We start from the raw sequence: 11,383 nt of genomic DNA, 5'->3' as shown, positions 1-11,383 counted from the left end.
GTCACGATTAGTAAATATAATTCTAGTACCAAGGAGGATTCAGTCTTGACTTGCAAGGTGGAGTCTGACCAAGATTAGACAAATCGATTTAGAAAAGAGAAATAACTTTTTCATCTTTTCATCGGATTTGTTGAGCTTCTAATACTAGGTCCATTTTCCCCGATTCGGCTCTGATAAAGGCGGATAAGAACTTTCGAATAATAATGTTTTCATTATTATAATCTCATTAGCTGTAACTGTGATTGACAACATCAATTCTGAAATATGGGTATTTACATAATTAAATAATTATGTATGGTAGTATTAATTATTTATTGTTTGATCAAGTAAATAATTAATCAATTACTTATTTGTTTATTGTTGGACCAAGTAAATAGATAATTAATTGGGTTTTAAGCAACTGAGCCTTGCACATATTGAAATGGACGATTTTTTTAGGATCCCGGCACAAGATTTGGGCAAATTCCTCTTTGGCCGTGTGCCAAAATTCGTCCATGTCATATTGTTACTTACCAATATTTTCTCTTTAGTTGTTTAAATAAAGAAGAGAGAAAAATATTTAAAATGAAATAAGATATTGCCATTTATTCTCTCTCATAAATATTTAGAGAGAATACTATTTAAAATGAAATAAGATATTGTCTTTTATTCTCTCTCGTGAATATTAGGATAGAATAATATTTAAAAGAAAATAAGATATTGTCTTTTATTCTCTCTCATGAATATTATGAGAGAATAATATTTAAAAGGAATTAAGATATTTCCTTTATTCTCTCAGTAATAAATATTCTCTATTTAAACATGAAATAAAATCTCATAGATATTGATCTAATGGCTTAGAGAGAAACTAGGATTCATGAGATGAGATCCAATGGCCAAGCTATGAGTCACTAGTGTGAACACAATAAAAGGAAATAAAATATTTTAGAAACTATTAAGAATATATCATTTCCACTACTATAAATAGAGGTTCATGAGAAGGCAGCAAACACACTTTTAAATTCAGAAAATTCGACCAAGAGTCTCTCCCTTTCTCTGTTGGCCGACTTCTCTCCCCCCTTTTGGAACTCCGTGATTCCAATCCTATAAATACGGTGCAATCTAACCACCTCGTTGTAGATCGTAGTGAGATAAAGATTGCGCCCACTCATCTTTCTTATTCGTCTCAGAGATTACGTTTCAAAAAATTACGGTGTCATCACTGACGAGTTCAAGAGCATTGAGGAGCTAAAGCTTGAAGAAGGAGCTAAAAGCTTGAAGATATTCTTTTAAGACTGAAGACGGAGTAGTCAAAGCTTGAAGATTCAGTAGCTGATCCAAAACATGTAAGTATTACTGAATCTCTGAACCTAGCTCTTATTGGTTGCTTGACGTTGCTTTCATGAATTATTAATAAGTAAATCTAGATCTTGTTAGATAACCATAATATTAATTAGCTCTTGTTAGTGTAATTAATCTTTGTCGCACTTAATATGGTTATCAAGGTGCAATAATCACCAACTTGCATACCACGCCTAATGAATGACAGTTTCTGGTCCAGCGAAGAAGGTGTGAGCTGCTGATTTGACTTGTTGCTGATTCGACGTGGAGATGATGGAGCTCCTTGATATGCCTCGTCCAATCTATGCCAGCAAACAACAGCAATGTGCCCTTGTTTGCCACAAATCTGGCATGTAGGTCGAGAGTTTGAAGATCTACCTCCTCGTCCACGAGTGTTGTTGCTACGTCCACGACTTGGTGTCGAGTTTCTTCCTCTAGCTCCTGAATCTGAGTAGTTCATCCCCTGACTCGCATAACTGGCCATTGCTCCATGGATCTCAATTGTTGTTGATGAGTTTTGTTGCTCAATCCGAGTTTCTTGAGATAGCGCCAGAGAGAGAACGTCTTGAACACTCAAATCTGACTCGTCTTCATCAAGAATCTTGGAATTCTGGAGCTAGTTGTTGATAAGGCCAACCACAACATCATATTCTTGTGCAAGTCCCATGAGAATCGCCACAATCAGCTCTTCTTCAGGGATTTCACTTCATGCAAGGAAAATTGCATCTACCATTCCCTCCATTTTTGCGAAGTAGTCAGAGATGGACATTGATCCTTTTTGGTTGTTTGGAGTTGAACTCTCAGAGGTAAGAGTCTCGCCTTCGATTTGACGGTGAATCGGCGCTCTAATGCACTCCATATCCCTTGCGATGTACGGACTCTTGTGACTGATCGGAGTACGACTGTGCTGAGAGAAGACAACAACCAGCTGAGAAGCAATTGATCCTTAAGATTCCATTGCTCATACTCTGGATTCGGGCATTTGACGATCTTTCCTTCTTTCTCTACAGATTCTGTAAATTCCGACGGACAAGGCTTGGTTCCATGGATGAAGCCTTGCAGATTTGTCCGATCACCGCCGATAGAACCTGTGATCTCCAAACAAAGTAGTTATCTCTGTCGAGTTGACGGAAATGGCGTTGTTGAGAGTCGCGACGAACTGTGACATCGAGGCCGGTCGCAGAAAGTTGTTGAGGTTCGATGAAGGTGAAGAAGAAGCTTCATACACCATTGAAGCTGCTCTGATATCAAGATAGAAAGCGAAATTGGGGTTGATCGAGAGAGAGAGAGAGAGAGAGAGAGAGAGAGAGAGAAAAAACCTCTTTTCTTCTCGAATGGAAAGTGTTTGATTGTATTTCTCATTGAATGATTACATGAGTTTGTTATTCGATACATATAGATATTTTTCATAACTAACTTACGCTAACCGTCTAACAACCTATTGATGACTCATCATTGGTGACTCAACCTTGTCTAATGAGCTGAGGCATCCTACTGACTCATCAGTTACTCTATTACGGTCACATAAATAGATCATTTTGTTGAAAACATTTTTATTTTTATTTTTATTTTTAAAATTTGGATGAATGGACAAGATAAAATCCCAAAGAAAAAAATATAGAGAAGTAAAATGATGTTTAGGGCCTTTAATTCTTCTGAACTTTTCTTATGCCGCGGCTCTCTCTGGAGCTCGGGGATGGCTTGCAACCTCCATTGTCGTTGTCTTCAAAATCTTCAAGTCTCTTTTCCCTTTTGGAATCGCTGACGAGTTGTAAGAGCCCCAACACTTTAAGGTGTGAGCTTCGACTTGGCTTTTTGGGATCCTAGGATTACTCTGACGGCTTTTTCGGGCGATGATTTGGCCGACCAAGCCCTACGACAAAGCTGAGGACGCCGTCGTCTCTGGACTGTGGAAATTATTTTGATTGTGTATCTATGAATTGGTTGTCAATAGATCTATAAGACCGAATATCAGAGATAAGGCTCCAATCACGAATTAAATTATGCTTGGAATTCCTTTGCTGTTTGATATGCTATAAGAAGAAATTGAAACTCTTTTTGATGCGCCAAATAAATCTATCAACTTATTGATTACAGATCGAATTTGTTTAAAATATAAAAAAGGAACAAAAATAAAGAAAAACTCTTCAATTTTAATGTTGTACGGTCTTTACTTGGAATTCCATTTTGATATGTTCATTCCCAGCTTTGACTTGTAGAAGAGAAGTGCTAAGAAGCAGGGGCAAGACCTAGGCACCTGAAGAAACATGTAAAAAAAAAAAAAAAAAAAAAAAATCATGTCATTGACCGGCAGAGTCACTTGAAGGTGGCTGAAGATGGCGTTGATTGGAGGAGCACCGAGTGGTGGTCTGCCATTGATGAGCTCAGAGAGGATGGCGAGTGAGACAAGAAGAAACATGGTCAGTCACAGTAATTAATTATTTAAAGTTACCCAAAATGCCCTTATTTTGAGTGTCACGTGCTTATTTAATTGACGGCTTTTCAAAAAATTTGACACAAAAGGTCTACATTGAGAAAAAAAAAATCAAAGATTAAGTAGAAAAATCGAGTTTTTAAAGAACAAGAGATATATTTTTGTCACCGTCATAATTTAGGGGGCAAATATGTCTTTTATTCTTAAAGTTAAGAGTATATTAAGATATATTGTAGAAATTGCAGTATTTTTATTAATTAAAGTTAAAAGCTGTGTAATGAAGAAACTACAGGATTTTGAGGATTCATTTTAGATTTTTAGATGGATAGGATAATGTCGACTGTAAATATAGTATTACACCTCTGTTTGGCTGGATATTTTTGTAGCATTCTTCATGTAAATATTATACTAAATTGTTTTTGGCAATGAATTTTCGAAACTTCATATGTTCTCTTCCTCTTATACTGACGATCTATTCAATAGTTATACCATTTTCATTTTTTACGAGTTGAGATTACACTAGTACTTTTAAAATGCGTGTAAGCTTTTTGCTTTGAAAGTGTTTAGTTTTTGTGAGGGATATACTTGAGATTTTCATAAAATTTTTGGCTATTTTATCCCCATTTTTAGCAACAAGGTTAGTTTGCAAAAATCTATATGCCCGTGTTTAAACTGTTTTGTCGCAATTTTTATAAAATAAAATAATTATCTTGATAAGTTTTCCTCATTTTATTAACTCATATGATAGTTTATTTAAATTGTTTTGCAATATGAAAAATTAACCTTGAGCATTAAAATTTTGGGAAAATGAACTTAGCTATATAAGTATCATATAGATATTCAGTATGCAATTGGGACCAGTGAAGGAGGTCAAAAGTTGTTACAATGAATGTATTATATATAATGTATAAAGTAAAAGAAAGGTGGGCACTCAATGTTTTGTGATTTTTTTTTTATCTTAAAAATAAGTAATGTTCAATCGTACTGATTTTTTTTATCAGAAAAATAAAAATACATTTAAAAAATTTTAAATACATTTTTTTCAAACCTAAATATTTCTAGACATATCTCTATATATTTTTTTATTCCAGATTAAAATATATTAATTATTCCGCAGCAATATGCGGAGCATATATTCCTTCTATATATATATATATATGTATATATATATATAGAGAGAGAGAGAGAGAGAGAGAGAGAGAGAGATTTTTACAAAAGGCGGAGAAGGTGACATCCCAAAATGGAGGAGGGCGCCAATGATCACACCGGTTTGTTTTTTGTTTTTTGTCTTTTTTTTTACCAATGTGAGAAAGAGTAAATATGAGAGAAAGTGTGTCTAAAACATTACACCTGAAGTTTTATTTATTTACTTAGAGGGTATTAGAGATATATTTTGCTGAGAAAATTGGACATGAAGTTTTACACTAGAACAAATAGAGGCATCCGGTGCGACGATTGTCCCACCAAATGCCTCAAAAGTCGCACCTAATAGTATATCGGTTTTGGCACAAAAGAGCGAATACCATCAGCCAACAACCTCTGCAAGATCACGTGACAATCGTGCGACTTCAAACCTGTGCGATTCACGTCAGCAGTCACATTTTTCTTCAAATTTCCAGCGAGCCCGTCTGGGAATTTGACAGATTGGAGAAACTCTATAAACCGTTGTCTCTGCTCAAGGGTTAATGTGTATGCTGCTGGCGATTTGTACCACTCATTCCTTTGTTGTCTCAAGTGTAGAGAGGTCTTGATTTTCAAGTCCATCAAGTCAAATCTCGCAATCTCCGTATCATAGTTCTTCTTTTCCAAGCTGAGCATCGTCTCGAGCAGAATCTCGCACACGTTCTTCTCTATATGCATGACGTCCATGTTGTGCTTCAACTCCAACTCTGACTAGTAAGACAACTCATAAAAGATGCTCTTTTTGGTCCAATTCAATTCGCACTTAGCACTTTTTCGTTTACCGACACGTTTGCCAGTTGTCGTGCAAGAAACACTAGTCAACTGATCGAGTATGTCTTGCAGAGTCAACTTGATAGGTTTAAGGCGTTTCTCGTGGCGATCTATGTAGTGATCAGTGCTTTTCCTCAATGGGTGGGGCATAGGCAAGAATCGACGATAGTTGTAGTAGACGATCATGTTTCTGACTTTCATAGATGGCGTCTCGAGATTACACGCGGGACACGCAGGATACCCTTAGCCACTCCATTCCGATAAATACGATCGAGCCGAAAAGTCATTTATCGTCCATAGAAGCGCGGCATGCAACCGAAATACTTCATCGTTCGCCCCATCTCGCAATTGGAACCCAGTATCCCACAATCCTTTCAGGTATTCAACAACTGGCTGTAAGAACATGTCCATGTATTTTCCAGGTGAGCTCGGCCCGGGTATCAGAAGCGTTAGCATCAGGTACTCCTTTTTCATGCACAACCAAGGCGGCAAGTTGTACGCAGTTAGTACCAGGGGCACATACTATACACTAGACTCATTTCACCAAATGGGTTGAACCCATCAGAAGCTAGTCCAAGATGTATGTCGCGAGGCTCTGCAGCAAAATCTTGGTATCTCTCGTCTAGATTCTTCCACGTCGAACCATCCGCAGGATGTCGCAAAATTCCTTCTTCCTTGACGCGATCTCATTCATGCCACTGTATTTAAAGCGACGTGTGTCGAGAAGCGTACAATCGCTTCAATCGATCTTTCAAGGGAAAGTATCACGATATCTTTTGTGATATATTCTTCCCGGTTGGTTTCCCCTCTCTCATTGCAAACTGGACAAACTTCGGCTTTCTCGAGATCTTTTCGAAATAACACACAATCGTTGATGCACGCGTCGATCATCTCGTAGTGCTTTTCCGGAATTCGGTTACCAATTGGATGAGACTTCCTCAAGAGCTGCAACAGTTTTGTGAACGACTTGTTCGTCCAATGGTTAATGACTTTGATGTGCATCAACGATACCAAGAACGACAAAGACAAAACTCTTTGCATCCGCTTCCACTTACTCCTCTGCACGCACATCGCTCGGGGTTGGATCCGCATAGTCGTAGAAATCCTCATGATTCATGATATCATGCAGGGCATCGTGTAATCCTCCTACTCATCTTGATTAGCTTCGATCACATCTTCTTCACGAGTACGAACGAGACGATCACCGTGATGATACCATTCAATGTATCACGGGGTAAACTATGACAACCCGACTTTTCGGACCGTCTTACTTATCTTACTTTTTAAAACTTAATAAAATTTGAGGTAAATTTTTTTTTTCAACATAACTTGGAATATAAAGTTTGAAAACTCATAACCTAAACTAAATTTTCATTTAAACTTGACGAACGAAAACACTCAAAACGTCGAAGTTGCATAATCGAAAATTAAAACGCAAAAATATCATTGTAAATAAATACCATAAATAAAGTCGTAACTTTTAACGGAATTAAAAAAAAAATAACTTAAACCATGAAAATAAAACCTTTGGTTTGGATTATTGAAAAACTGAAAGCAAAGCGGAAGTCTTTTATTTTCGAAAACGGCAACTACAACCCAACCCTTTCACCATCGTCGCCGCTGATCCACCCTCCTCACTTGCTCATAGGTTGTTTACCTACAACACAGACGTATATTTTTTTCGAAGAGATGAGCTTACGCTCAACGAGAATAATATAAAGCTCACAAAATAAAAAGAGCAATGCAATACATGAACCGGTTATTAGTATTTTAAAACTAAACGGTGACTTGATCTTTCTTTTCTTGATTCTATAAACTTTTAATTCGGGGTGCCCCTAGGGTAGTCGTACCTATTTCAGTGCACACTTTAGAGACGAAGATATGAGATTGCAGGGTATCACACTTCGCTCTTATAAACTTAGAAATTTCCCCATTTGAGCCCGTAAGTCGGCTCGAGAAATTCTCCTCAAGACCTCCGTAGCTCGAGATGGTACGACTCCCTTGCTTATCTTTATCTTTTCACTTTTTTTTTCGTTACATGCACGAATGACGTATGACATACAATAAACATGATAACATGACTAGAAAAAGAACATGATATAAGTATTCTAATTTATAACATATCATCACATAACATATCATCACATAACATATCATACCATATCATATCATCACATAGTATACCATACCATATCATATCATAAACTCAGCATATCCTAACATATCGTTCATAATTTATCATACCATACCATACCATATCATATCATATCATTACATAACATACTAATGTCAAACAATCAAACAATAACCATATCAAAAAAATTATAAACTCATTCAGATCATATAATACTTAATATATTTTTGAACTAATCCGTGTTGCAGTGAGATTATTCTCACCTTGACAAAACGGGAATAAAGCTCTCTAGGTCGAAGACAGATTGGAAGCTCTACTTGACTCGAAACCTAATCGAGGTAAAATACTATCAGGGATCAGCTAAGAAAAGGATTCAAGACATACTTTAGATTCTGGAAGTTTTCAGAAACAACATTCAACGTGAAATTACCAAAATACCCTTGGCTATTAGGGTTTCGGTGAAAATCTAAAACTCTGAGAAAACTTCTGTAAAATTCCAGTACGTATAAAACATAATTTTGATCACTTTTTGCAAAGGCACTACGGCCAAAATAATTTTGTAACTATTTATTAAAAATAAAAGAAGTGCTAAAATCTAACTTTAAAATTTTTGCCAAAAACTGTCTGCGCACCGTTTTTAAAATAATCAGAAAATATTTTGTATTACATAAAAATATTTTTCGATTAAAGGTTTAGATAAAAGACATTTAAACCTAATTTTTCAAAAATAATCAACGCAAAACCAAAATTTTTGAATACACAGTAAACGTTTAAAGTCTGAAAATCGGAAATAGGTCTCAGGTCTGTGCACTGATTTAAAAATAATCAGAAAATATTATGTATTTCAGAAAAATATTTTTCGATTAAAGATTTAGATAGAAAACACTTAACCCTAACTTTTCCAAAAAGAATCAACGCAAAAACATACTTTTTGAAACCAGGGAAAACGTTTTAAGAAACTGTTTTCAAGGAATCCGAACCAGATAGAAAAGAAAGCATACCTAATTAGAGTTACGAATTTCCAAAGAAAGAGAGGAATGGGGGAGGCAGAGCAGAGAAAAAGCGTGAAAAGAAAAGAATGAGATGTTTATATATGATTTAATTAAACCTTAAAAGCCCAAACCCTAAAAGCCTAAACCATAATCCTACTTCTAATATTAATATAATAATTATTACTTTTAATAAATAAATAAAAAAAGATATACCAGCTGTAACACCCAAAACCACATTCAACCTTTATATTTATATATATATATATATATATATATATATATATATATATATAAATAAGGCTACGTACAAAAAACACATTACCATGTATTCTCTTATATATATATATAAATATATATATATATATATATATTTATATATATATCTTAAAATTTTGAATTTAAAACCCAAGAAAACATCAAATAAAAAAAATAAAAACTTATCCTACAATAATAATTTTTTTTTTTTTTGGTTTTACATAAACCCTTTGTTCAAGAGATGATTCTTTACAACCCTATGTCGTGTCATCTCACGTTGTTGTAAAACTTGCAAGGACAACGATATTGGCCACTTTTGTTTGGGAGTCTGCTTGCAAGGCGGATAAACTCGTTAACCCTGTTTTATACTGCAAACTCAACCGATTGTTCTCGATAGTCCAATCTCTACTTGGAGTTGACATTCCGCTGAACGAGAGGGTCAAAGACGGTTATAGTTAAGGGACGGGGAACGAATTTAATAGAATGAAAGAAAGACTATGAACCTAATTAAATCAAAACTCTACCAAAATTTCGGCAGAGTTTCCCCTATAATACTGATAAATCAAAAACCTGCAAACATGTTTTAAAAAATATACAAACCATCCAGAACTATGATATTAATAACAATTGTAAATCCTAAACTGAGCCTACGTGGCTCGGTGCAATACATATTGCAATTAACTTAATTTAACTCATTTATAATTATAATAACTTAAAATAACATCTTAAACTATCTAAACATGTTACTTGATTTAAATCGCAATTAAATTAATCAAACTACCTAAACATGTTACTTAGCTAATTTTAACATGTAAAATTACAATTAACTTAAACTAATTACTCATATTCTAAACATATTTTAAATTAAGTGATATTAAAATACTTCATTTGCAATTAATAATTATTAAACTAGACTAACATTACTTATTACTGATTATTAATTATAATTAAAACTAATTATATTTACTTACTAATTATATCTACTTACTAATTCAACAAATACATTAAAAAAAAAAAAAAAAAAAACTTACCTCAAACGCTGAGATTTCGAAAAGCTTCGGTGACTTCGGCGACGAGGAGGGATGGAAAGGGTGGCGAGGAGGGGTGGCCATCAGCGAGGAGAGTTTGAGGTCGTCGGCGGCGACGGGCTGGAGCGTCGGGCTGTCTCGTCTGGTAGCCGTCGGCGAGGAGGGTGCGGTAGGGGGCGGGAGTGAGAAAGAGAGAGTGATGAGAGAGAGAGAGAGAGTGAGAAAGAGAGTGAGAGTGAGAAAGAGAGAGACTTACAATGGACGGCGGTGGCGGGCGGGCGGCGCTGGTCGGGGGGAGGGGCGAAGGCAGGGGGGCGACGAGCGAGGGGCGAGCGCGGGCCGGGCGGGGGGCGAGGGGCGAGCGCGAGCAGCGGCGCTGGGTCACGGGCGGGCGGGCGACGGCGCTGAGAGAGAGAGAGGGAGATATCAGGTGAAGTGAGAAGAGAAAAAAGCAGAGGAGGAAGAAAGAAGCCGGATGGGTTATAAATACCCTAATCTTCGCATATGTTGGGCTTATCAGGTGCGACATGTTGGGCTTATCTGGTGCGACATGTCGCACCGGAAGGTATTTGCTGCGACAGCGCCGCACCAAAAAGTAAATTCCACAATGAAAAATATTCGAAGGGATTTAAAGCCCGCTTAAAATTTTTAAAACCTTAAGGTGCGACAAAGTCTCACCGAAAAATATCATGTGCGACTTGACGCACTGGATACCACTTAAATTTAGCGAGGTATCCGGTGTGACATGTCGTACCTAATGCCCATTTAGGTGCGACTTTTAGGTGCGAATGTCGCACCTAATACCCTTACGCACCAGAAAATTGATTTTGTAGTAGTGTTATTTATTTAGGCTATCAAATCTTTTAATTTATTTATTAAAATTTTAATTACATTATATATGGACATTTATTTCTATAGTGACTCAAACTCGTCATCACATTTGGGTAACTTTTTTTTTTCTTTCTAAATTTAGTCCCTTTAACTTCTCATTTATTTCTTTTAGATATTAAATACCTCTTTATTTTACACTATTTTCCTTGTTGGTTTACAGTTCTAATTTTTTATTTTTGCCATTTTTTTTCTTCTTCTTCATGTTCACAGTTTATCCTAAACAAGAGAAAAAACAGTCATTTTTTTAAATAAAGTATTTATGGATTTGAAATGATGTTAACTCCAGAAATTACCTGTGAAACCCCATAATTTTTTTTATAAGTATTGTTGAAATTTTCATTTTTGTATTTTAATAGATTTAATTTATAGAGATTTG

The sequence above is a fragment of the Urtica dioica genome, chromosome 4, assembly GCF_054948205.1.
Source record: "Urtica dioica subsp. dioica isolate 48M chromosome 4, U.dioica_male_clone48M_v1_H2, whole genome shotgun sequence".
In the NCBI taxonomy this organism is placed as follows: Eukaryota; Viridiplantae; Streptophyta; class Magnoliopsida; order Rosales; family Urticaceae; genus Urtica; species Urtica dioica.
The sequence above is the reverse complement of the archived record's forward strand: the minus strand, read 5'-3'. Positions refer to the sequence as shown.